This window comes from Pezoporus occidentalis, unplaced genomic scaffold (assembly GCF_034315485.1).
Source record: "Pezoporus occidentalis ecotype Australia unplaced genomic scaffold, CSIRO_AGI_Poc_V1 ctg37, whole genome shotgun sequence".
NCBI classification, from domain to species: Eukaryota; Metazoa; Chordata; class Aves; order Psittaciformes; family Psittacidae; genus Pezoporus; species Pezoporus occidentalis.
Genome location: NW_026915691.1, coordinates 7,519,916 through 7,547,302, shown reverse-complemented (window position 1 = coordinate 7,547,302; position 27,387 = coordinate 7,519,916). Strand labels below are relative to the sequence as shown.

Sequence of the window (27,387 nt, the reverse complement as noted above, 5' to 3'; positions counted from 1 at the left end):
CTGGCAGGGAAGGTTTGCTTTTCTTGAATTTAGACCTGTTGTACTTCCAGGTTTGGCTCTCCTAGATAGATTCCTCTATAGAATTCTTAAGGTAAACTTACCCAAGCTCACACAATCCTTTTAAATCTACAATACAGTGTTGTCAAGGAACATTGCTTTTCCTCAACAGCTTCACAACCAGCAGTGACAGCAAAGATGTCACATATGCTTTGCATAACATAAAGTAGGTTTTTTCTCTTCATTTATGAATTTAATCCAGATCCAAGACATCACCTTTATTTCATTTCACTTACTCACTCAAACAGAACTGATAGCAAAACTGTTTCTCCATGACAAAAAAAAAGTCTTACGTTTCAGCAGGACATTTTTCTATTACCTACGGTAATTAGCCCCTCAATCTCAACTATTGGAGTTAGCTATTTCCACGCACTACCTTGATTTCACACTCACCCTTATGAGCGTTGTTGTAAAAGGTCATGGCTTGGTTGTAACTGCATCTGCAGCTAGTCCTGGTAAATAGAGGCGAAAGGATAAAAGGGAAAATATCGCTGCCGTAAGATGAGGCCTGGTAAAACCTGCATCTCTACCCACCTCTTCCTTCCTCCCTGATTCTTTCTGACTTGAACTCTGTGCCCTCTGCCAACCCTTCAAATAATTTTAAATGAAACAGGCACTAGAAAGCAAGGGCCATCACTTGCATTGGAGTGGTGCCTGGAGACCTCCTCAGGAATCAAAGACTATAAAATTGAAGCTGTATACAGCAAAGAAATAAGACTTGTACATTACAAGATAGAAGGCAGGTTGGAAAGCAGATGCTCATTTTACAGCTGGAAAACACTACAAGAGTAAGTTATTTGCCGAAGGTCAGTACTTGAGACTAGTGAAACTGAAAACTGAACTATCTGGACTCCTTGGTTAGCAATTAAGTACCTAAAAAAGCTATTCTTTCAGTATTTTTTAAGAACTAATCTTAATAGATATTTTACTTGACACATATGAAGTAGAGGAATAACAAAGTCAATACGTGAAGTGAATAAATACAGCGCCATTCCAAGGTGTCAGAGATAATGGCTTAGTTCTTTTGCAAATTTAATAATGAAGTGGCAGAATCAGAGTCAGTCACAAAATAACTCTTTGAAGTTTATTTAATAACAACAAACTCTGCTTTTCTCCCCAAGCAATTATCCAGGCATCTTGGGATATCAGAGACCACTTAGTAGGAAGACAGCTGATCAAATATGTTTCACTGGCAATAGTTTTACTGGTAAATATATGGAAGAGTCCACTTTTTCTTTTAGGAAGACAGATGAGAAACAGCATCTCACAACTCTTCAGCTTGAAGTGATTTGAATAACACTGACACTGCAGCCTTTTAAATGTAGAGCTAAAGTGGAAATTCATTTTATCACCTTATTTAAATGTGTCTCAGGGTAACCATTATCATTGCATCTGAGCATTCTGAATGTACCAACAGATATATCTGGAATATCTAAAGGGACAAAATGCAGATCACACACCTTATATTGTGGAAGGGGTAAAAGACAACCCGAATATTCTCTCACTGCAAGACTGAGCAAGATTTCATTTATTTAAACCCCATCTTCCCCCTAACCCAGTCGCCTATGAGGTGACTAAATTAGTATTTCATAAGAGCCAACCATTCAGTCCCCTTCCCACCACAATTTTTCACAGGGTAGGTCACACTATCATAAGATATCAAATAATAAATAGTTACTGGCCATAGAAATACAGATGCAATTTGAACTGAGTTTCATCTTACTGTCAGTAAAGGGAGCTATCTCATTTAGCAAAGTCTTTAGCTCATGCATTTCTACAGGATTTGGGGAGGACAAGTTTTGCTTGAATTGAATTGAAAATTGAACTAACATCTAATTACAAAGCACTATATCAAAACTGTCAAGTAAATTATTCTTACAGATCATTGAGTTACTTATGATCTTCTAAAGAGGAAACTCCAATGCCAACACACATTCTTTGCAGCAGAGCAGCAGTAGCTATGACAGATTAAACCACAGGGAATAGAAGACACAAACCTGAGAGGAGACAAGGGCTCCTAAGGCAGCTAGGGACAGACTGTTAGCACTGGCTAGGTAAGTATGAACTGCAGATTATGTGACAGGGAGAAGCTGTCTAACCTCCTTTTACACCACTCTGTTTTCTGGTGCTCTGCCTCTGGGGTACAAAGACTGAGATTACCCTTTGTTAACATAAATACTTCAAAAGAGTAATACCATGTCATTATTCATCTGAAAGTTACTATGTAATTTAATCAACACAATTCAGGTTGTGTGATGCATTTGTAGAACCACTGAAGTCATACTTTCTGCTAGGTTTTATTTTTTAACCAGTGCACGTTGCTCAACAGCATGTTATTACTAATAGTATAATCGAGTTAATGCAGCTGTAACCTTCCTATTACATGAAGCAGATGTTCTAGTTACGAGTTAAATAACCAAATAGCAGAAATAACTTTGTTTGTTATAACGAATTCCAATCATATAAACCAGTTTAGAGGCAATGGATAATTTAAAAAAAAAAAAGTTTAATTTAACATGTTACAAGGAAATTATTTAAAAAGGCACTAATGTGGGTATTCCCTGCAAACCTTTGTTTTCAAGGAAGCCTGAAGCCTAGAAGCTCTTCTGAAGCACTGGAAAGAAGCAGGGACAGGACACCTGACCCAAACAAGCCAAAGGTGTATTCCATACCATTGAAGATCTAAGCATGATTCCCCCTCCCTCGCTCATTACAGTGAAAATCAAAAAATTGTATGATTACAAATCTTTAAACACCTGATCTAGTAAATCAGTCATCCAAAAAATCATTTATAACAGAACATTAAAAACATGCAAACAATTTAATCAAAATGCCTTTAATTGCTTGCAAACAATTCACAAGAACATGATCGTTCATTTATTGATTAAAAACTTGACTCTAAGTTAAACTGTTCTCTGTCAAAATAAATGTCAAAACCACTACAAATTCATTCAGAATGCAAAATTCAGAATTTTATTATCCGTGTGCTGATGGACACTTCATTTCACAGAGAATACACATCACTGACTGGTGATAGATGACCAGATGAGCCTTTGGTTTTTAAGTTAGTTATATCCTACATTCAATACCAAATACATAATTAATTTTTAACATTATGGTTCAACTAGTGTCTTTGTTGCTCTGAGATTAACCATCTTTTTCCTTCTGCCTGCAGAAGCAGCATTAACCCAACACAGCATTACTGAAAAAGAAACAATAATCATAATGAACACAAGCTATCTGGTAACAACACTAGATAAACATGATAATTAGATAAAACATGAGACAGAACTTAGACCCAGAGACTGTACCTACAGAAATACTGCTGCCACATTCAAATTGTATAAGCTGCCAGGAAGGATACTAACCAAAGATTCAATATACAGAAGAAAATCTATTCTTGAACACTCTATCTCTCTCCTATCATATTACTGTATCTAATCTGGGATTCTGGGAGAGATTAGAGTTTTCAGAGCTGTTTTCTGGGGTGGCTAAATGCTATAAATATCCTTCAGAGTACAACTTGGTATTTAAATCACAGGATTTACTATGGTTGGCTTTGCTGCCAAGGTATATTTGCCAGGCATTTATTTGTTCTTTGCCTATCACTGTTAAAAGATTGTGAGTGGTTAAATAGAACAAAGGAAAAACAGCCAGAAAAACTATGATTTAATTAAAGAAAGAAATCAAAGGGATTATAGCCAACAAAGGATGCTTAAATGAAAAATTTACTACCTCTGGAAGTAACTCCCTGTGTAAGGGTAATAAAATACCTGGCACTTGGGGTTCATTGTGAAACGAATCATATCTCTTCCACTGCATGCTGTTAACTACACAACTCTTCTACAAGCCTCTGAATAAAATCACCGCTCCAACAGCTGCAGCTAGATCTTGTTTTAGGCTGAATAATATTTCTTTAATATTTATCTCATCTTTCTGTTGATGCAGGAGACCTGTCTAGACTCTGTCTGCCAGACCAAAATTCAGCTTCAATTTCCTCTTGTTTTTTTCTAAGTCACTGATGACAACCCCCTCCCTGAACTTCTATGCTCTCTGAAGTGAAGGCAGGCTGGGCTACTCTGCTAATTCTCACCCAGGAAACATTTATCATTTTGTGACACTCAGTCATAGTTCTTAATTGCCTCCAGTGACAGAAAAAAAGGTAAATATTCAAGTCATTTAACTCCAATTAGGCTGTGGAAGCAAAACTGGAAGTTTTTTAGAGAATAATGTTATACACAGTGAGAAATAGCATTGTAAAGGATTTATTTTGGCTGGGATGGGGCCCAAGGTTTGGGCAGACACTTAGAGCCTTGTTACAACTGACACCGTGCCATCAGAGGGAAAGGCAATTTTTGCTCACAGGCATGCGTAATTCAAAGCTTAAAATCCACTCGGCACAGATCTGATAGCAGCAAACTGGAGTTTTCACACTGATTTATGTAGGAGGCAGAATAGGACCCAGGAAAGAAAAGAAATGGTTTAGAAACCAGTGTGCTAGCCTGGGATATGTAAGCACCTGATTAATTTCCCCGGTACACTACAAGTTTAAATGATCAGTGGCCAGAAGTCTTGGCTGTCTGTGATCTCTCCATAATGGATCACACAGGCTGTCTTTCAGTGATTCTCTAAGGAAAGACATTAAAAAGATTCTGGTAAGCTCCTGCTTTTTTATGGGGATGTATATAGATAGAAAAGTACACTCACAGTCATATTTCAATGTATTAGACATTTAATTTCATTACTAGCTCACTGTAAAACCTCAATCAAATAACAATCTGGTTTTATTCATGTATAAAAGAGAGAAATCATGTATCCTCTCAAGTTTCATCCAATCTGAAACAAAGAATTCTGAGTTTCTACTATCCCTCAATCAGAAGTACCATCATGGGGTTTTCTGGACTGTCAAACAACGACAACCCCTGCTCTCACAGAGAAAACAACACAGTTTTTACCCAAGCGGTACACTGTGTACTAACTCAGCTATTGTATGATTTGACGTCATTGTTTGTGAAGCTGCCCAGACACTGCACCTTTAAGCACTCATCTTTCTGAAGAAGCTAAACCAGGAAAAAATGAAAACATAACAAAACGATCACTTTTCTCTACATATTTGTTTGGAATTTTAGTGATTTTAATGAATACAGAGAACGGATGAAATCCTGGGTTCATCATTAAGAGCAAGAATTTCACTGCATTTAGGAATACTGTGATTTCAGTTGCCACACTCCTGGCAACTCTGTGTCATGGTGTGAACATAATGAGAGTCTAAGAGGGTCACAGCTCTTTCATTTGCCATTAACACTGCCTGGACCCCACTTCCATAAATATATCTCTGCAGCTCTGTTCAGCCCCTCTGGGTATATAAATCCCATTTAAAGTTACCTCATCTTCACAGTGCATATCATTTTAGACATCATTCTTAAAAAGACAAAATAAATCCCCCAATGCCAATAAAAATGCTTAGCACTGGGTCCCCACAGGTTGCTTTTATGTGGACTCAACATGACGTTTTCATTGACATCAAATGGTCAGATGGGAATTTGATCAAAACCACTCAAGTGTTTTTTTTCTCAAGGTTTCAAATTGCATTAATAAATACATGTCCCATAAGATCTACATTCTTGTAAGTCAAAAAATTAGACCAGCAATCGGAGGCAACTGAAGAGTTAACATGTCTTTAAGAATGTTCATAAGCAAAGACGAAGAGAGAACCAGAAGTTGGTGACAAGCAACCAAAACAATGAACAGAAATAACTGTGAAAGTCATGCTGCATTTCAGTTAGTGCTGCCAAATGTCACTTGCACATAAAATTGAAACAGAATGCTCATAAAAATCCATATTTGCTTGCCAAGTGCATAACAAATCTTTGGTGAAAATTAAGCTTAGATTGCATTTCTTATATTGTATTAGAGAAATTGATTTTTAACCTAGTTAACCTTCTTTCTTCTGTTTTCTCTATGCTATGAGAGGATCCTCATATGTCCTCGTTTCCCACTGAGCTCTGTTGCATTTGTTTCTTAATTCTGTTATTCCATTTTAAAAGTTTTTTTCTCATTATTCCTCTGCAGGGGTATACAATGGACACACACATCTGCTGCAGGCAAGCAAAGCTTCCAGTAAGCACTAATAGGAAAAACAGTAGGAACACTTGGGTACATGTGCAGATGGAAGGCCCCAAAATTACCAGAACAGAACTTTCTCTGTTAGTTAAAAGTTCGTTTATGGGAAAACCATCTATATGGTACTTTCAAAGTTCCTATGCTTCCAAATTAAATGGATGCTTTAGAAAAAATGGGTCTTTACATGGGCAGAATGGCTCACACCACTCTCCTTAGAGAAACACAGAACTGGTCCCAGTGGAAGTACATCAGCCTTTCCAAAATGCTCTAATTCAAATCAAATACAGGAAAAAGTTCATTTTTTCTCTAGTGAAAACCAAGTTAGGATGGTAATAAACACCAGAAAAATCATTGATTCCACTCTGCACAGATGAATTATCCTTATATCCTCTTCTATGTCTGTTAAGTTTTATTTCAGGATTGGGGTTTTATTTGGCTTCCAAAATATATACAGCATTGTGGTTTCTGATCTCAAGGGTTTTTTTATGACTTCTGTTACTAAAAAACCATGCAAATAGCAAAGAAGATTCCCAGGAGCAAGGGTTACCTGATAGCCAGCCTTACAGCCTATCTTTTAACACCAGCTAGGTGTGGGTTTCTGATGATGTCAAGTCATTCCAGTGCCTCCTGCAGATGGTAAGTGCAGATATTTTAACACATCAATTAAGTGAAAACAACCAGAGAAGTCGTCCAATTGGATTAGACATATCATACTGCATTAGTTATATGCTTTTTATCCAACAGACTGAAAAGGGGCTAGGGCTACAAATCCTAATAGATCCACAAGGATCATTTTATTCCTAATGACTGCTTTTCTCTTCTTGTTAACACAGAAACTAGTGATTACCACTGGAGCTAACCTTAATTAGCTGTGGATGAAATGCAATGTAAATCCCAAAATCAGATGGTTGATGGAGGAAAACAGCTCTTTCCTTTTATTCTTGTCATGTTTTCCAACAGCGTCCATCCTCTCTCATTCAGATTTATCCAGCAAAGCAACTTAGTGCTGTTGTTTTCACACAGCACTGTTTCCTATAGTTTTATTAATGGATGGATGTTAACAGGCTGGCTCATTCAGGGCTGTTATCTGTGCTCCTTCAGACTGGATTGTTCCTGCTAGCACAAAAGTCTGGTCTTTCTTACCCAACAATCTGAACAAAGTGTGTCTGGAAGAGGAAAAAACTTCTCTGCCAGCGGGAAAACAATACAGAGAAGGGGGGGGGCGTGTATTCATCATTCCTTACGGATCTTCTGTTGCTGCTTTTCCCATTGCTGGCAGGGATTTGGATCTTCAAATCTGGAAGGTTAAAAAACAGGGAATTTCCTACTGCTACATCCTGTAAAGATGTGCAGAGCAATTGATCTCAGACTTCTTGGGCTACTTGATACACACAGATAATCTGAATTACTGACATGGTAAATGAATACTGTGAATGCTGCTTTGCTTCCTCCTTTCCAACTGCTTCTCTTCCTCCCTTTGAAAATGTTAACTTTAATCTTCACAAAGAAATCCTTCATTTCTAAGTAATATGCACTGAGAACATCTTAAGCTGAATTTGAGTGATGTCACATCATTTATTTTATGGACATCCATGAATCAGAGTTATGAGTGAAATCTACAGCTTACATTGCAGTAGGCCAGACTACATAGTCATAAATGCTCTTTCTGGCTTGTTACTCCATATCTAACACATTAATTTCTGGGGAAAAAAAATAAAAGCAGAATTATTTTAAATGGGCCTCTAAGGCAAGACTTCAATGCCTGGATGAAGATTTTTAAACAGTAGCTTTGGTTTCTGAAGTGCAGCAAAACCAGCAGCTGTAAATAACCCATTAACACACTCCATTACAATACACATTTCAGTAGAAAACTGGAGAAATAATTTCTACAGCACCTTGCAGAGATTACTAGATTTGAAACCTAAAAATGTCTTGGTTGGCTAATGAAAATAGCTGTGCAGATACACACACAAACACAGAGGTTGCATGCCAGTCTGCAATGCACACCTCATCTCATCTTCATTTTCCCCAGTTGTGTGTCAGCCTTCAGATGTGACAACTGGCAATGTCCATGACGCGTATGTGAACATCCAGTCTGTGACAGAAGGAATGTAAGTGATCCAAAGAAGAGTTTATTTTCCAGTGTTGATCTCCAATGAATGTAAAACTGAGGAAGAAGGTAAGTTAGCTACCTATCTATTTCTAAGGTATAAAAAGGCTTGATTACAGTATCTGATTCATTTACAGCAATACGGCTTCAGATGTTGTGCATTTTATGGTTGTTTTGGAATCCTGGTAGTTTACAACTTTCTGCTACAAAAGTTTCCCAATTAAAATGGAAAAAATATAGCTCACTATATAACACTTTTTAAAATAAAATACAATTTAAATGTTATTGTTTTTTTCCAAAATGTGTCTCCTTGGAATATACAACAGTTGTGATTTTTCAGAGGAGTAAGAAGAATATACATAATAGGGCAGTTTTAGCTAACAAACGACATGACTCTGTCAGTTCTACATATACAAACCAAGAAAGCTGCAGCAGAATTATAGGCAGTATTTTTAAAAGCACACTCACTTTAAAAGAATACTTTTAGAAGCCTCATCTGATGTTACATATGCCTGCTAGTAAATAGCTCTGGAACTACTTAGCACAACCTGCACGGTTTGCATATTAATGTTATTATCACCAAAAATGCAAGCAGAGAATGTGGGGCTCCAGCACAGAACTTGAAAGACAACACATCTGTACATGGGAAGTGGTGCTGTCTCCCACCAGCAGTACCAAAGCAGCAGCTCCCACTGTGATCTGTGAGGGCTGACAGCAGTCAGCTCCTGGGCTGAGTCCAGAAAGAAGCATTATTCCTGGTGAGCAGGGAGGTTTTGTCAGTACAGTGCCTGGTAGTTCGGAGCATGTTTCTGTCCAGTAAGAGTTTCAACAGACTGTGTACACTGAGTGCACATACACCAGCACACAGCCTTCTCATGAATGAAGGATTTCACATAAACTATAGTTCCAGTCCTGGATGTAATTAAACTGGCCTAACAACACCATCCTCTCTGACTAACAGCATCGAGGTTTGTAAAAATCAAGCCAATAAGACACAGTTACTACCCTATCCTTCGTTTAAATTCTTTGTAAAGGCACTTCCCTGTGACACTGTGCAGCAAACAGATGAACAGTATTTGTATTCTTAATGGAGCCATTAGGAATTCCAAATGCCTCAAATAAATAACCAATTGCCAAAGCCCTCATCATCTTCCTGCAGCTTTTACAGCCTTGCCAGCTGAGTTACGTACATGCAGTGGGTCTCATTTTGTGAATTAATCTGGGTATTGTACAGATAAAAATACCAACTCAGGTCTCAGGAACTAGAAATGAATTGAAAAGAGATGTTATAAATTTCTTAACAGAAAGAAACCAAGGAAGGAGTAAAGAGGCAGAGGAAGCAATAACACTGTGAACCCTTCTCTAGAGATAAGCTGGCTCAGTTCAGAAAACAGTGATTCTCGGATCAATTACAAAAGCTTTTTGGTTTGTTTAGGGGTTTCCCACGTAGAAAAAAAAATTTCCTTCCCCCAGTTCTCCCATTTCATGTTGTTCCCAGTGCCATCTTAACTTCTATAAGGAGAGAACTGATTTCAGAATTGTGATCTGCTTTTCAAAGCATAACACAGCTCAGATCCCCAGCAAAGCCATCAGGTGCATGTGAAAACAGAACTCAAGAGAAAAATAAAGACAGATAATGGGCTCTTCATTACAAACACCGGACTAAGGGTATCCTTGTAACAACTTCAGATGTTGAAGATTGCAAGAGATGCACGGTAACTGTAGCTTATATTTGCCTACCTCATTGCTATTGTTTTATTTAGAAAAATAATACCCCAGAGCTTCCTTACAAGATTTTGTTGATAGCTAATCCAGAAATAAAGCAGTCCCTGGCCAGTGCAACAGTGTAGCATACAGAAAAACTAAGTACAAAGCCTTTTCAGCAGCTTAAACCGGCAAGAATGAACTGTATAAACATCTCCACATATGTTCTGCATTTTGTGACTGGAGTTCCACTGATGTTCCTGTTGTGCTTTGTGCCAGGCCCACGTCTTACCTAATTCTGCCCAGGAAATGGGCTCAGTTCAGATGTAACATTGCCACATAAAGTTAATGCAGTGAAGACTCTTTTTAAGGCCTCCACAGATGCTGTCATTTAAATCATCATGGGCAGAGTCCTACTGCAGAAATACCACAAATGAAATGATTGCTATAGAGCAAAGACATCTGTTGTTTTGTAGCTTATAAGAACCTCCCACTTTTTCTAGGGAACATTTATCTAACTCTTCTCTTCAATATGCATGAACTATGGGAATCACTAGGAATCTTTTCAATCATACCAATGAGGTTTGAATTAATCCTCCTTATTTACAATGAAATTAGCCTGTCAAATCCCTGCAGTAGTATTTCATATACTATGCAAACTTAATGTGTTACGTGGTTAGCACATTAATTTCTTTTTAGGATATGGAACCCCTGAAAGTGTAAATACTGGGCCTCATTTAGCAAAGCACTTAAGTGCATGCTTGATGTTAAGCATATGAGTAACACCATTACAGCTAAATTTCAAATTAAGCACATTTTTCAGTATTTTGCTGGAAGCACTACTCCGACCAGTGTTTGGGAACCAGCTAAGTCAGATGAACTATTTCTTCATTATAAAAAGATCAGTGAGACAAAGGAAAAAATGTTATAATTGGATTGAGAGTAGAAGAGAGAGATACTGTCAAGGTAGAAAGCGTTATTTGCTTTCACTGTTACATTTCCTTTGACATCCATCTGTCACCCCAAGTGACAGCTTTTATTCCTGTTTTTATTTGGTTCTCTTTTTTTTTTTTTTGTGAATAATCACATCCCCTGGCTTCTTATTTGTTCTCCTTTAAATATTCCCCCATATATACGCATTCCTTGCCTACTGTTCTGCCCTGCTTTTCCAGAGAACAAGGTGAGAAAAAGGCAATGAATATTTGCACTGTGCCAGGCCCTCAGCTCCTAAGCTTTGTGATATAAACTGTTTGTTGAGCGCCTCAGGCTTCTTAGATTTGCCTTCCCTTATTGGTTCTGGATATCTGACAGATACAGCTTATAGAATTTGGACCATGCAGTAGCCTCTTGAGCATACATCCCTAACCTGTCATATGCATTGCTGTGGCTTCTGTAAGGGTTTTCTCACATTTGCACTTTCTGCATATTCTGTGGATGTTTCTTAAACACAGCTTTCACCCTAGTATTAAAGGCTAATACTCTTTCCTAGTAGCTCCTGCATCCCTAGAATCTGAACACCTGTTCTAGGATCAAATCAGTGACCTTCACTGAGATAACATCAGCTGCCTCCTGCACTTGGAGGACTGAAGATGCCCATCAGTGACCTGCTCCTGTGAGCAGCAAGAACTGAGGCACAGCAAGCATCACAAGCTCCGCAGCCCAAGGGTAATGCCTGCCTGCAAGACTGTCTTCATAATGTTTTATGAGGATTCTGGAGGAGAATTAATATCTCTGCTGAGGCACACAGCATTCAGCTGAACTTTTAGTTTCCCACCAGCAAGCAAAAGCAAAGATGTTCAACGCAGAGACTGCAAATCATGCTGTATGCAGGCTAGGAATACTCCCTGGGAAATGGGGAGTGTTCATACCAGCCATTTGCAGGTACCACACTTGGGCACCTACAACATATTCCCCACACAGTTAATTGACAGGAGCGGTAGCTCTTGCATTTGCAATAGCCTTCAAATGACAACGTTCAATTCCCTGAGCCCTTTGGTGCTCCATGTCTCAAGTAAATGCTGAATGGAAAGAACGTTTTTTACTTTGTTATACAAGTAAAACTTTACTTTGTTACTGTAAGAAAACTGTTTAAAATTATGAGAGAACATTAATTTATAGGTGAAACAAGGGTTGCATATTTTTCCCCACAGCCAATAGAAGTCTATTTTCCCTGCAGTATTAAATAGTATTTTTGTCATGCTAATAAAAGAGAGTATAGCTGTTAATATCCAGTTAGCCTAGAACAGTCCGTACGGTATATTAGGGTTGTCCACTTATAAAACTTAACCAATTTTTTTCTCAGACTACATAGAGTCTGCTGCATCTTCCTTTCTAGCTGCTAAAGTTCCACATGGGGCAGCATCGCAGCATTATTATTTTCAGGATTTGATGGCATACACAGTGTAACAACTGAATCTGTCTGAAGACCTCAGCATGTTGAAAGAGAGAAGAGAGCTCCTGTCACATTCAGTCATGGTACCCGTTGAGAAATTTTTAGTCCAGTAAGGAGCACACACGTAAAACCCATACTTCTATTTTCTCAAAATGCCTTTTACTCAGCACATTGAAATCACATCATATGCAAGAGCCAGATATCTAAATAGAACTAAACCCTGCATAGCTTTTGTCCTGGCTCTGAAAAAGGATAAAATCCTCTGTGGAGCTGGATCTCATGCATAGGAACAGAACAACTCTTCCTCCACACCTCAACAGTAATTTCATTTACTGTAGTCCTGTAGATTTTGTCAAGCAACTGTATTAAATCTTTCTGAAATAGGCAGGAAAGAAAAACCTCATGATAATCCAATTTCAAATAAATTGTGTCAATTAATTAAAGGTATTCAAGAAGGATCTCAAAGATAAGCCAAAGTCATATTAGCAGCAGCAGCTAAATTAATTTTTGTTCACTTTTAAGCTTGGTGACATCTTAGCCACTATCTTGTAAGATCTGTGATTCAGTTTGCCAAACTTTAAAAGGTTTAATGATCTTTTCTTGTCTTCCAGAGACCTATTTCATGGATTGCTTTCTCTGTATTTTTCTGCTCTTTCCAATATTACTTGGGAACGATAAACACAGGCTGTATAAAACAGGTATCAAAAATCAGAGGTCTCGTGTCAGAAAGACCCAGTTGAAGCATCAAATGAAAAACTCCAACAAGAGATAGTATTTTCACTGAAAATATCCATAAATGCCTTATTAAAAAGACCAAGACATCACTAGCATTGCAATACTGCAGTTCACATACAGCTCTCTTTAGAAAAATGGGTGCACATACATAACCCACATTGGTATGGGGGAAATCTGTGCTTTATATTTCTAGAAGAAATCAGACTTGCATGAAGCAGCTTAGCCTATGTGCAAATACCTTGTGGCAATGCATTAAAATGTACTTAAAGCGGAGCATTACTTGATGTTTTGCAATTTATGAACTAACACTTGATTTTTCAATTTTTTCTTTCCTTGTTGCTTTCCTTTCTCCTTATGCAGAGCAAGGAGGCAAATAACCCTGTGACAGGGTATTGATATATCACTTGCTGGATGCTACATATTAGGACAATGATGAGAGTAGAGGGCATATTGTAGTTACTGAATTTTAGCCATTACCAGTAGTTTTACCTCAGTTTTAATGAACAGGTTCATCTCTTCATATCATATACTGGTATAAAGGCCTAAACAAATGCAAACAAAAGGTAAAGGCACCAAGTGCAATCAAAATTCAGCAGTTTAGAGCCAGCCAGCCTGCCTTGTTTTCCAATGCAATTTATTTTATTGCCTTGTGTACTAACACTAAACCACTGCATCATTCAGCTGAAAGGGTAAATTTGGGATCTGTTCAGCTCCCAGCACTGTCCCTTGTGCACTGCAATTACAGAAACACCTGGTTTGAATAATTTCGTTGCACTCTACTGTAAAAATTCAGTGCTCAATAACCCAAAATCTCACCTCAGTCTGCAATATAAATAATGTATGTATAATCGACTCAGATCTGTAAAGGGCTGTGGACTTCTCCCCTGTGTCTTCACTTTCCATATTCATCATGGAACAACGTAAAAGGGGAAATGAGATTTGTTAAACTTTTTTTCTGACATTATATGCAATAAACATTTTTTAAAAAGAGATCAATTTGGAGTTTGGCCAAACCCTGTCTGTTCTGGAGATCAGACTGGAATTATCTTCTGGGAGCATGGGAGCATTTGTTCCTCGCATAAAGCAACTAAGAGGCGTCTCGGCCTATCACCTACTGTCACTTGATGGGGCTAACAGCAGTTTTGCATGTCTATCTGAAAATAAAAAGGGGTTTTTATTTCTGTGCTGTCCTCCTACTTTTTCAGAGCTTATTTTTCTCATCACATTTTGTCAGATATTCATTTTGTGTCTCTCCTATATATGATTTTTAATTGCAGAACATTGTCTTCAAGCTATACCCATACGTTAATGTTGGAACACTCACAGAGATGCGCAGTGAAACAAAGGTTTTTAAATGTACCTACAGTAAACCCAACACTAAGAGTTTACCAAACACTTCCAGGTGTGATATTCACAAAACAAGTCAGCATACTTACTAGATTTGAGATCTTGCCTGATGGCCAGAGCTACACAGAAGGTGAACCTTGTCACATCACCTGCAATGACTTAAAACCCAAGGTTATTTCATCCTGTGCAGAATGCAGCAGCTGGCTGGTGCTGTCAGCAAGTTATGTAAATGTGCTAATCTGCATATGCAGCTATTTCATCTGCACCTCCTACCATTCTTAGGTCTATAAACTTCAGGTTGCTTTTAGCTGCTCTTCAGTCACCATGAAGTTCTTTAGCCAGTTAGTAAGTATTTTCACGTTTCTAAGGTGACAAAAATATATATCATACACACTCCATAACCTAGAAATTGCATCACAGGGAACTGGACCAGGACCAGAAGCTATTAATGCAAAAATGGAAGAATTTAGTCATGCTGCTTTACCTCCCCTCTCACCTTACCTGTAAGAATCTGCTCCATGGTCAAGAAAGCTTCCTCCTAGTTCTTGGCATGTGTACAAGGAATATATGAAGTAGTGCTCAGTGGTGCAAATATTCCTTGGCCGAGTTTATTAATTTATTTCTTTGGAAGCACTCACTAATCTACAAATACCAGCAAAGCTTTGAGTCCTATTGAAGGAAAGCAATAATAAGAAGCAGCAAATCTCCTCTTGTATATTTGGATGGAAGTTTTCAAAGACCAAAAATTTCATGATCATGGTAAATCCCTTGTGATTTACAGGGGAGCAGAAATACAGCCCTCCATAGTGACTCCAGTGTTACACTTACATAGCTCTCTTTTTGAAATTTTCATTGAAAAGAGAAAATGCCACCTCCTAACTTGATCAAAACAGGGCTCCCTTCCTTGCTGCACTCTGTAAACTTAAAGCCAGTTGCTAGTATTTCTATGAATATGAAATGTTTGCTTTGCAAGCCTTACTGGGTTGCTGCTAGAGGCCAATGAGTTGGTACGTTTTTGTTTCTTGTCTGAATGAATGCTGAATCTCCTCTGGCACACATATTCTTTGTTATCCTGGCAACACGTTCCTTTGACTTTTCCAAGAGCCAGTGAAATACAGCAGAATTAATCTTTTCATAAGGAATATAAACCACAAATACAGCTTGAGGAAATTTATTTATTAAATACAGCAGAAAGGTAACAAAGTCTTCCTAGAATAAAATCCCACCTGAAGAACATCACAAACCTTAAGAACAAGCATCACAAACTGCTTCAAAGAAAGATGTGAGAAACGCGAGAAATTAGTTATGGAAAATGGTTTTTAAATCCTTTCTTATATTTCCCTTTTGCCTGTTCCTCAGCTCATGGCACAACCCTTTGACTGCTAAATTTCCTTTAAAAATAATATTATAATCTCTGCCCAGAGAGGTGTGACATTTAAATTAATGGGAACCAACTCCTGTTAACTACACCTCTGGGGAGCAAGTTTGGCATGTTTATTATATGGATGCAAAAAAGATTTCCTATTTTTTTTGTCTTACGGATTTACCTCCTATGTGCATGCGCTGCAAAAAGGAGAAATATGGTCTCTCCTCTTTCGTTGTTATTCACTGCCTCCTTCCCCACTGCTATTCATCTTTTTAATTACCAATTACAGATGGATTGGTTCTGATGATCTAACATTGAAAAAACCCATTCAGTGTTCTCCGGAATTTTCACACATTTAATCTGTTTTTAGTACATTTAAGTTCTTTACTTTTACCAGAATTCCTTCAAGAGCCCCTTTCTCCTCTGCAGCAGTTTGAGAGCAAGCTGCTGTTTGCAGTGCCTTGTATAATAGCTCCAATTGGAGGAATACATCTGGGGCACGTTTCTTAACTGTTGTGATTTCATGGATGAAAAATTACTTTGAGCATTTGGTTTTCTAAAAAATGGAACTGGGGACACAAAGGTAAAAGAAAATTGACATTAGTATGTAAATTGACATTTAGCTTGGGTGGAAGTTAATGAGCTCCATCCTGTCAAAGCCTGAAATTGCCTGTGAGCGCTCCTAGAAGATGCTTCAACAAACGAATGCGAACAATTTCCCAACAAAAGAAAACTTCTGCAAGCTCAATTAAAACTTCTCTTCGGGCTCTGAGCATTGCTAAACACAAGATGGAAATTTACTCCAACTGCTGCTGTGATGGGCAGTACAGAGGAAACAAATGCATCAACCCTTGTATCTGTAAGCAAACAAGTGTGGCTATTATAGATCTTGTAGGAGCCAACCAAATAGAAGAGCAGACAATCTCTTTGACATGTGTTCGTTCAGACAGTAACACATCTATTTCCAGCCTAGAAAATGAGCCACACATCAACAAACAAAAGTGTCACAGACCACAGTCAGCTTGAACCCCTATGTCCATTCAGAGGAGAGAGAACTGCCTGTTGCATTGTGAGGTACCGGGTTTTCTATTATATTTAGTCTTGGATGACAAACGTTCCATAGCTAGATCTGCTATAAAAACATTTCTTGACACACGAATGGACAAGAGATACAATCTTTCTAGTAATACCATTAAAGAGACTGATTGCAGCCCAAGTCCTCCTCAATCTCTTTAGCAACACTTTGAAAGACCTGTGTGATTCTCCAAGTTCCATTATCTGGCAAAGCAGTGTGGTAGAAAAGGTCTTGAATGCCCTGGAGAACTGAATAGTCCAAAATGCCTCAGAGGAAAGGCTGCTGCTGCTTGAATTTTTGCACCCAAGGTTTCTTCACTCACTACTATTTGAGCTCTTGCAAAAGGCTGATCTCATAGATACTCTGCAGTATTAATAAGAGATGCTATGATCTGACAGGGCTGTTGATAGGGGATTGCTAACTGCCCCTTTGAAATAGCTCCCTGAAAATGAAATGGCAACATTCTTTAGCTTCCTACATCTAATGTGATGTACAGCCACCGCAGCATGTCTACAAACTATGCCTATTTTAACCCCATGGAAGAACCACCAGGAGCAGGGTCACACCTCACAGAGGCATTACAGAGACACTCATGGGTTTCAACCACAGGCTGTCACAACCACGTTAATAACTCAGTCATAAGCAAAGAGAAGTATCCCAGATACAGCATGTAAATGGCTCCTGTTGAGCACCTACAGCACTGACATCTTTTTAGGAATGGAGTTTCTAAAGCCCAGCTTCTCACTGGCAGAAGCCTTCTAGTAGAAAAAGAATGGGAAAGGTTCTTTTCAGAGAAGAACAGCAGTTTGTGACAACCTTCTTGACCTCAAGAATGCAGGAAACTCCAATGTCAAAGTCCCCTTCTTTTTCCTTCAATGGAGAACAAACATGTCTTGCTCCTTTCTTTTCTTGGTATTGTGTTCCTTTTAAAGTGACAAATGAATAAACAACATCTGGGTTGTGGAGTTGCCATCTGGGAAAGTGTTTGAAGTGAATTGTAGAAGGGCCCCCAGAGTATGCTCAAGAGACCAGGTAGAGGAATTTGCATGGAGAGTAACTGCAGGTGCACCCACTGAGAGAAGGGGCTCCCGTGTACCCATGTGTGGCCAGTGAGGAGCCATCACTCATGCAGCACCTCACTGCACTGACAGTAGTCCCTCACTGCTGCAGGTATGGGATGGATGTGTCTCCAATAGTGCAGCTGTAAAAAGACATTTTACTGCTGGGACACATCCCCTGCCAGCGGCTTCTGAATACAGCTCTGCTTTGGGCACACATTACAGGTTTTTATACCAGCGCTTTGAACAGCAATTCATTATGTGGTTTATTAGACCTGAAGTGCAGTTTCACGATCAGATTGATTTAATGCTGATCTTGCCTTTTTGTTCCCTGTCTGCAAGCTTGCATACTTGCCCCCTTGTGCTGGCACCAGCATGGCACATTGGGCCCTGCAGACAGCTTCATCAGGAAGTTGATTAAACTGAATATTATTAATTTTTAGCTTTGGGCCCAGATCAGTTTCCTGAACTGGCTGATTGCTTGGCTGCACAAAACTGAGTTCTGGGAGAAGAGAGAGGATTAAAATGTGGCACAGGCTCGCTCACTCTTCTCAGGAGCACCTCACACCTGGATTATCCAGACTTCTTTGGAAAGCACAAGTGTTAAGTGTGTTCACAACAAAAGCCTCTGGAATCTCCCTCCCTCTGACTCTTTTGCTTTGGGGATAATGGTAGAACTGCACCAAGATTACTTTTGCTGTCTTTGCTTCAGATCTCTAATTTGAAAGCTTCACAACTGAATTAAAATTAAGAATGGAGAAGAAGAGGAAAATGAGCCTTAGCTTATGATTGTCCAGAACAATTACTTAAATCCATTTAGCTGCTTTTTTTATTACATCATCAACTCATGAATACTTTTAACCAAAACCAAGATGGGTTCTGAGTCACTCTTCATCCTAACACCAACAGGAATCTCTCTGCCATAAATAACAATTGAACTGAGATGTAGGTAGGAAAATAATATGTAGAAGTTAAACTCTTCGACAGGAATTTCATTCAGATGATTTGGTGTAAATGTTAATTTCAGGCATCAAAACCATGAGATTAGGGTATTTCTTCTTTTAAATACTTGTTTTCAGCTACAATGAGGAGGTAACAGACCAAATTCTTCCCCAGCTGCTATCTGCTTCTCCCCTCCAAATATCTGAATTACAGGATCTGTTCCCTCCCGGTTGCACCATAATAACAATTGTGATGGTAATAGGATTATCCAGTGTTAAAGTCATTCAAGTTGCTTAATGACCTAAGAACTTCCTCGAGGCTTTTACTTTTCAGCCAAGGAAGTGCTTTTCATAAAGAAAATGATGCTAAAATAATCAAAACAAAACCTCACCAAATGTTCATGCATTTAAGATATAAATAAAGAAGATTTAAGAACATATCCTTTCAGTGTTTTAAGAAAGTCCATCAGTATGTCTGCATAAGAATTAAATTAAGTGGCAGGAGTGGGTGTAAAACAACATTACCATTCATAGTCCCAGCTGAATGGTGGATTCAGAAAAGGAAAGATGAATTGCAGAGTGCAAAATACAGAAAAGGCCAATTCTACACACGCACGCCTGGATCCTCATGACAAAGCCCTGCCTGCCCTCTGTACTGCAACAAGAATGACCGTGCCCCTGCTCTGTGACTGAGTTCTCCTGCTGTAACACAGCAAGGGTGAGAGGGGAGGGAGGTCCCTCCTGCTTTGCCCTTGCGTATTCATCTACATCAGCGCTGAGTCAGTAAGAACGTCAGCCTGGAACATTTCTCTTGGCAACAGTTTTGCTTGTGCTGCTCCAGTGTTTTGAGGATCATTTTAATTTTAACTGGCATCATCCCTTAATCTGTGTTGCCAAGCCATCCCACAAGCGATGTTCCCATGTAACATGGGATGACAGACAGCAGTGGGCAGCCAGAGCTGCTTCACATGAGCTCAGTGCAGGCTCAGCTGCAGTGTGAAACTGTCACTACAGAAGGGCTTTGTACCCACTTTGATTTGACACAGCTGGTTAGGGGATTAAAAACTCCTCCACTCTTAACAAAAAATGCTTGTGATGCTGGTCAATCAAACTGCAACTCCAGCTTTTCCTTCTTGACAATATCTCTTTAAAGGTCTTAAAAGCTTTGATTAAGGAAATCAGCTAAAAAGCCCCAATTAATGAAATAAACTACAAAGTCTCCACTGGGTTTAGATGGAAGGACAACTTGGCTGTATTTGGACCACATCCCCACCCACTGCCCTAATATCTTACAGCTGCAATTCCACTTCTACTGAACTGAGCGATAGAAATTTCTAATGACTGATCTTAAATGATCATAGAGCCATGCAACTTAATTTCTTTCACTGTGGCTTCTTCTTAAGTCAAATTGACATGTCATGGATTTTGTTAAACGATCTTATTTTTTATAAACCACTCAGCTATGCACACTAGGGCAAGTAACATGGGAAGTCCTATACAGGCAGTAACACTTTGAAGGTAAAACCAGATGTCAAGAGAGACAGCGTTCGGGTTTTACAGTGGGATCTAGCTGTCCTACACTGTTTGTCTGAGCACATATGTAATACCTTACAGCTTAGGCACAAATAAAGAGAAAACAACACAGCTCATCTCACCTGGAGACAATGACATTCTTCCACAAAGCTGATAGCAATAAATAAGCTTCCATGACTTATTGTTCGTACACCAAATCAGTATTACAGCCTGATGGAACACCAGAACAAGGCTATCCTGAGTCCACACAAATAACAACGTATTGCTGCCAGTTTTGTCTCAGTTTTTCTCCTTGTCTACAGAGTTGTGCATTCTGGTTTCATAGCTCATTATATATATAATATATATACATGCACGAGGTAGATAGAATATAGATTTTGCTTCCTTGTCCACCTGACTTTGTTGTAGCACCTGGCTACTTCATCACAACATTGCCAAACTTTTAACAGGTCTCTCTCATACAAGACGAAAACTAAAGCAGTGACATTTATACATTCCAGATGAGGATGTTATGATAACAATACTCTGTTACTATGAAGAGTTGGAGAAGACTTAATTTACAGATGTTTTTGCTCATGGGTATATATATACATAATGCAGATTATGCAGATTATACATAATACAGATTATATACACAATGCAGATATGCCACTGCTATGAAGTGTAACCTTGACTAACCCTGCATAGCCCAGGAAAGTCCTCTTCTTGAGCCTCTTGCATCTTCCAGGTCAAAAGATAGTTTAATAATCGAAGGATCAGCCAGTAAGCCACATTTAGTGAGAACCTGTGCTCAGCTGGAACTGGTGCATCCACTCTGTCCTGGCCTACCTGGTACTACATGCACAACCTTAAAAGCTGGGCTAGAATCCAACCCCTTACAAGCACACTGGCGGTTAGTTACAGTCTTCCTGCACTGTCATCCATGCAGAACAGCCTGAAATAGTCTTATAATACTTTAATCTAAGCTGATTGGGTTTATAATTTATTATTAATTCTGGTTTGTAGAAAAATATAACTTGCAAAGTAAAATGAAACCACTAACAAACAAGTGTCTATTCCAACATCACTTCATGGCCTCCTAAATACTTCCATACTTCTAACTTCAGCTTTGTATTTGGAGAATGCCTGCTTACATGTCAGCGTATCTATCCATTACTGAGTCTATTAACCATGAATTCATGTATGTCAGTCAGACTTTGTGTGATGTGCAGATTGGCATCAAAAGACAGCAATTAGGTTTTTTGACATTTCAGTTACAGGTTGATGGGTACAAAGTCCATGAACTAGAATGAGCTTTTTGGCATGCTATTTTTACTGCTCCTGAGAAAATAAAAGCTTTGCCATTTATTAGGAACTGAAAAGCTACATTTGTTTAGTTCAGCTGTGCCTCAGAGTCTCCTGATCACTGTCAGCATGTGCTAAAAAGTGAAAAGGGAGGAAATATTACAAACTTATACTAGAAGGTAGTGCAGTCTAAGATTGAGCACAGGGACTCTTGGGCTCAATTCCAGCCCCTAGGAATCTGCTGGAGATGAAATTTACCTACGTGCAGACAGCTGTCATGAAGCACACACACCACATAATGAAGCACATTGCCACATAAATGAAAAGCACCATGAAATGATGCACTGGCTGCCTGCCTTACATGAAGGGCAAAGCTCTGCAGGTGTTATCAGTGGCCTGTGCTTCTGCTCCTCCTGCCCAGCTGTAAGCATCACACCAAGAAAACCCAACACTGTGGGGCGCATTAACATGCATTTGGAGATCATTGAAAAGGATCAGCGAGCACGCAACCAAGAGTGATGTTGATGATACCAAGAAAAGGGCAGAATTCTTAAGGCAGACTCCAGGAAAGATTGTCCAAGGCCTGTACAACTATGAAACAGACTCCAGAAGAAAACAGTGGGAAGTTTTCATCAACACTCAATTAACAGGACAAAACCACAGGGATTAAAAAACCCCAAACCACTAGGAACAATGCTTCATGCAGAAGGGAATAAAGAAATTGATACAATTCCTTCTCCTCAGCTGTGTTTGACAGAGCTGATAGCCCTGGCTTTGAGGTATTTCTCACTGTGGTTGGGAGGCAGCTACCTGGAAGGAGGAACACATCTGGAATGCTCCATGCAAGTTTCCAGGAGCAATCAAGATAGCAGTGGGCAAATTGCTGCTGCCCCATCAAAGATGGAAACCCCAGGCTGAGGAAAGAAGGAAGGAGGAAGCATTTCTTAAACTCATAAAGCCTAACAAGCTTTTAGGCATCTATGTATATTCATAGCAACTCTTTATTAAAGACATCATGATAATGGAAAGTTTTAAGTACTGTAAATCCATTACATATATGTACCTAGCAATACCAGCTAGACTGAGAAGTCCAAAAGGATGATCAGGGGACTGGAGCACCTCCCGTATGAAGATAGGCTGGGAAAGCTAGGGCTGTTCAGCCTGGAGAAGAGAAGGCTGCGTGGAGACCTCATAGCAGCCTTCCAGTATCTGAAGGGGGGCTATAGGGATGCTGGGGAGGGACTCTTCATTAGGGACTGTAGTGATAGGACAAGGGGTAATGGGTTAAAACTTAAACAGGGGAAGTTCAGATTGGATATAAGCAGGAAATTTTTTCCTGTGAGGGTGGTGAGGCACTGGAATAGGTTGCCCAGGGAGGTTGTGAATGCTCCATCCCTGGCAGTGTTCAAGACCAGGCTGGACGAAGGCTTGAGTGATATGGTTTAGTGTGAGTTGTCCCTGCCCATGGCAGGGGGTTTGGAACTGGATGATCTTGAGGTCCTTTCCAACCCTAACTATTCTATGATTCTATGAAAAAGACTTCCTCCCTAGCAGGTGTCCTTGAAATATCCTCAAAATGCTTAAACTCCAGTTTAATACTTTACCTTATCAACCCCGTCTCACAGAGCAAAGAAACACATTTTTCAAAGATTACTGATGTGCTGTAGAATAGAAATCTAAAGGGGATGCTGTCAGATTCATATGGTTAGAAATAAATAGGGTAATCTTCACAATGCTGAAGCCACTAATACAGATGTGATACTTTTATCTGTGGCCACGTACGTATACAGTTTATCAGTGAAATTACAGGTAGGGAAGATAAATATAATCTTTGCTTTCCTGTGAAATGGAAAAGAAGGAAATTATTTGTCTTCTAAAAGACTTGAATTGAGTGGAAATTGAAGACCCACCTGTTGTGATAAATAAACGGGCTTTTTTACTCTGAACTATCAAGAGAGGAATAGTAAACAAACAGCTACAAATTATATCATTAAACCATGCAAATCAAGTGCATTTAAAAACAAATAAAGCCAAGCATATTTAGGTATTAATATTTTTTAATGCAGCCAATTAAAATGAACTTACTTCTGGTGCTTAGTAAAGTGCACTGCCTTGTCACATATTCTGCTAACACTGGTGCTTACAACTGCACCAAGTCAAGAAGAAAACTCATCCCCTTCCAACCAAACTGCAGCTGCAGCAGTAACTCTGAAATCACAAGCTCATTTTAGCCACCATCTTGAGAGCACCTCTCACTCCAGAAGAGTCACTGGTCAGTGTAAGCTGCCCTCCCCATAGCCAAACAGGCCACAGAAAGTTCTCTTCCTTCAGAGGTCAGCATAAAACTTGTCAATAGCTGTTAGGGAAAATGCTGCACTCCTAGTTCACTGCACATCAAAACACTTGAGGGTGAGGTCTGCTTTTGAGTAGGTTTCTCTTCTTCCATCAGCAGAGCCTGCAGACTTGCTGCTTTTCTATCAGCCAGTGTTCTTTTGCCATAATATGTCTATGCTCCTCATTCTGATCATTCTCTCAAATACTCCATTATCTGCATTTCTTACCCTCTTCCCAAGTGGATATATGTGGGTAGAACTTATATGGGAGAAGCTATACCACCAAGGCACAGTGAGATTCATCTTTCTGATAATGATAGCATAAGCAAAGAACAGACAGCTGAGAGGAAGATGAGAAAGAAAAGTTACTGTTTGTAAGTGATGGATGCACCAGTAATCTTGCTGTGTCTATAAGTAGTGGCATCATACAGGACTGCCATATGTGCGATCAAATAGAACCACCAGGCTCTTTGGTTTATTCCATGAAGCATTAATGGCAATTTTCAGGTGAAGGCTGCTCACCAGCTCTTGCATATGCACATTTATTCATGCAGCTTAATGCCAAAACCAATAAATTACTGTGTGCTTCAACCCAGCAAAACCAACGCTGTGTTTTTTTACACCAGACACCAAAACCTCACAAACTTGTTAAGAAAACCACAAGAAAGATAAATTCTCCCAAGGCCCTCTGGGAAGAACAGTGACAAATACCAGATGTCTACACTGGAAGTATTTCAGCAAGGATGCATTGTCAGAAATCTTGGTAGCTGTGTGGCATACACCTCCCCGCTGTGCAGAGTGAAACAGAGCAGGTATTCAGAGTGATCAGTCACTTCCTTAAATTTCCAGGCATCTGCTTATAGGAATTACACAAGCACTACCCATATGCTTTTAGATGTCCTTTCAACTCCTTTTAATAATAGAAGTGATATTTCTAGTTTATGGCATGATTCTATAAAGCATTTTTCATTCAAAAAGATTTTAAGAGTGCTTTAAATAGCTTTTATCAAATAATTTCTAACCTAATAAAAAGGCCCAAGAGCCACAAGCATCTTGGGGTAAATACTTTTTACCTTGCCCTGCCTGCAGTAGAAGAATCATGTAAGGCTCAGGGAGGTTGTTCAGTGTGTCAAGCTGCAAACCCTCCACACACAGGTAGTGCAGTTGTTCACCATTCTTGCTTCTTCCACCATCAGCCATTTGAATGTATTGAGGAGCCAGCTTGCTGAGACAAATGCTTTCTGTAGGGAAATTGCTATATTGAAAAGTATTCCTTTATGAACTGTTCACTTAAGAAGTTCTTGAAGCTGGTACTACCCAGGGATTGTGAACTCAGTCCCAGAGACTCCCTTCAGGATTTCCTGGCAATTACTTTCTTCACTATACCTGAAATTCATCACTACATACACAGGGCTCTCTGAGGTTTGGACTTAAAAGGTGACTCCTTCTTTAACGTCTGAGGTTAGACAGCTTGGGACAAAACTTTAAAAGAGCCCCAGATTTCAAAGCATTCTGGGTTCTACTTGTTTCTAACAATTCAGTGACCAAATAAGTTTGCAAGGTCAAATCGCCACCAGGACATAATGGAATCCGGATCGGACCTTATGAGCTTAACTACATGGGGCCCTAGGACAGGCCTATGCAGAGGGCGCAGTATTCCTACACTGAGAAAAAGGTATGTGTCAGACACTTCTGGGTAAGGAGCACGAGGGGAAGTATTTCACCTGATCTGCATAGAAGCAGTCACTCATGTCAGTTTAGAGAGGCTTTTGAGCTAGTAGGTGGAAAACTTGCATAAAACCAGGTCAGGCACTGGTAATTTAGGAAAGTTCCTGCGCTGTCCACGTCTCCCCCATGTTTCAGATCAGAATGACTCAGGACTGCTGCAAAACTTGAAATCTAGCTAATAGGAAAAAGGATTTATGCCAAAAGGGATTGTTCCTCTTTTCTGGAATGCTTTTTGTGAGGGTGGCAGCGCAGATATATGTTCATGGCATCACTTTTAAGTGTCAGAAGTTGACACTACAGAAGAAGTTTGCTTTCACTCCAGCACATTAGTCATCTCCTGTATATTCAAGATGTGCTTGCCCCTTGAGCACACTTGAGGTAAATATGACTGATGGCAACAAAACTACTTGCAGAAATGTGTTTTTGCCAGCAGACAGTAACAGAGCTGCCTATCTCCCCACAGGCATTTGCTTATATATCAAGATGTTTGTTATGAGCAACTGACTTCTCTAGAGGAGCCCAAGTTCTTTTAGTACTCCTGTCGAGAGGTGTTCTGCCATACCAAGAAAATTCACCTGGAGACACATACAAATAGATCTCACTCGACAGAATCACGGAACAGGGGAGGTCAGCAGCGACCTCTGGAGATCATCTACAGCAAGTCCCCTGCTCAAAGCGCGTTGAACAGAAAGGCTTGCTCAGGACAGTGCCCAGCCTCTGGCAGGGATCATTTGTTCTTTGATCTTAGGTTTAGCTCGTTGTTCTGCTTCTCCATATGGAATCTCTGCCTGGAAATCAGGAAACCTGGTGAGATGGTTTCACAATTTCCCAGTGCTGGTCCAGCACTGCGTTATTCACCTACTGTAGTCCCCTATAGGGAATAAGTGGGAAGAAAGCCCTGAATCTACATGGAGGTGGAGTATGACTGCTACTGCTAAACCCAGGACAGAGATGCCAATAAAGCATTCACAAGTGAGACATTTCAGTGGCTTGTCCTGACAACATGCACTAGTATACGCTCAGTGGGATCACCTTAGAAGAACTGACTTGATTGCTCTGATTGGCGAAGGGCTAACCAGGAGTCCATAAAACCTTTTCCCCTCCTACAGGAATTAATGTGCTGTTCAGGACAGGGTATCCACACACCGCTGCTTTATATTCCTTACTCAAGCTGACTACATCAATTCCCACTCAACAGATATCTAGCATCTCTCTCACTCTCTCTTTGTCCTGATACTTAAAGGTTCTATTTGTTTTCTTATTGTCATGCTTAATTCCATGCTGTCGAGTTTATTTTGTCTTAATTGCCAGAGCTTTCTCTGTAAATAGCTTGATTGCACCCTTCAGTTTGGGATGTGCAGTTTTAAAAGCGATTTTTGTCTGTGTAGAAGTTAAACTTTGTATCAAATCTGCCACAGGAAATATCTTTCAAAGGGGGGAAGACTTCACACTGAGAATTACTTGCTACACATTCACACAAGTCAAAACTTTAAAATGATAATGAAACTATTTAAAATAAAAATTGCTGAAGCACAGAAATACTTGGAATGTTCATTTCAGTAACAAAAAATTATTCAAAGTAGGTTTTTATCTGTATGATC

The 27,387-nt window shown here is 39.4% G+C and overlaps 2 long non-coding RNA genes across 4 annotated transcripts in view; one reads left to right on the top strand and one right to left on the bottom strand.

The window, feature by feature from the left end:
• The window catches only part of LOC134170281 (uncharacterized), a 225,925-nt gene that overhangs the window by 137,837 nt on the left and 60,701 nt on the right, over positions 1–27,387 (bottom strand). The window contains exons 1-4 of one of the 2 annotated variants that reach the window (XR_009967201.1): positions 13,938–14,163; positions 8,925–9,045; positions 8,188–8,330; positions 7,324–7,477 (exon numbers count right to left, since the gene is read on the bottom strand). This is a non-coding gene — a long non-coding RNA (uncharacterized LOC134170281). Of the gene's footprint in view, positions 1–7,323; positions 7,478–8,187; positions 8,331–8,924; positions 9,046–13,937; positions 14,164–27,387 lie in introns of those variants that run through there. The other variant, XR_009967196.1, reaches the window with a different exon arrangement.
• LOC134170329 (uncharacterized) lies at positions 18,061–20,538 on the top strand. 2 transcript variants are annotated; one of them, XR_009967241.1, is made up of 3 exons: positions 18,061–18,192; positions 18,411–18,569; positions 18,680–20,538. It is a non-coding gene; the product is annotated as an uncharacterized LOC134170329 (long non-coding RNA). The 2 variants fall into 2 exon arrangements; XR_009967240.1 differs by having other exon boundaries at positions 18,061–18,569.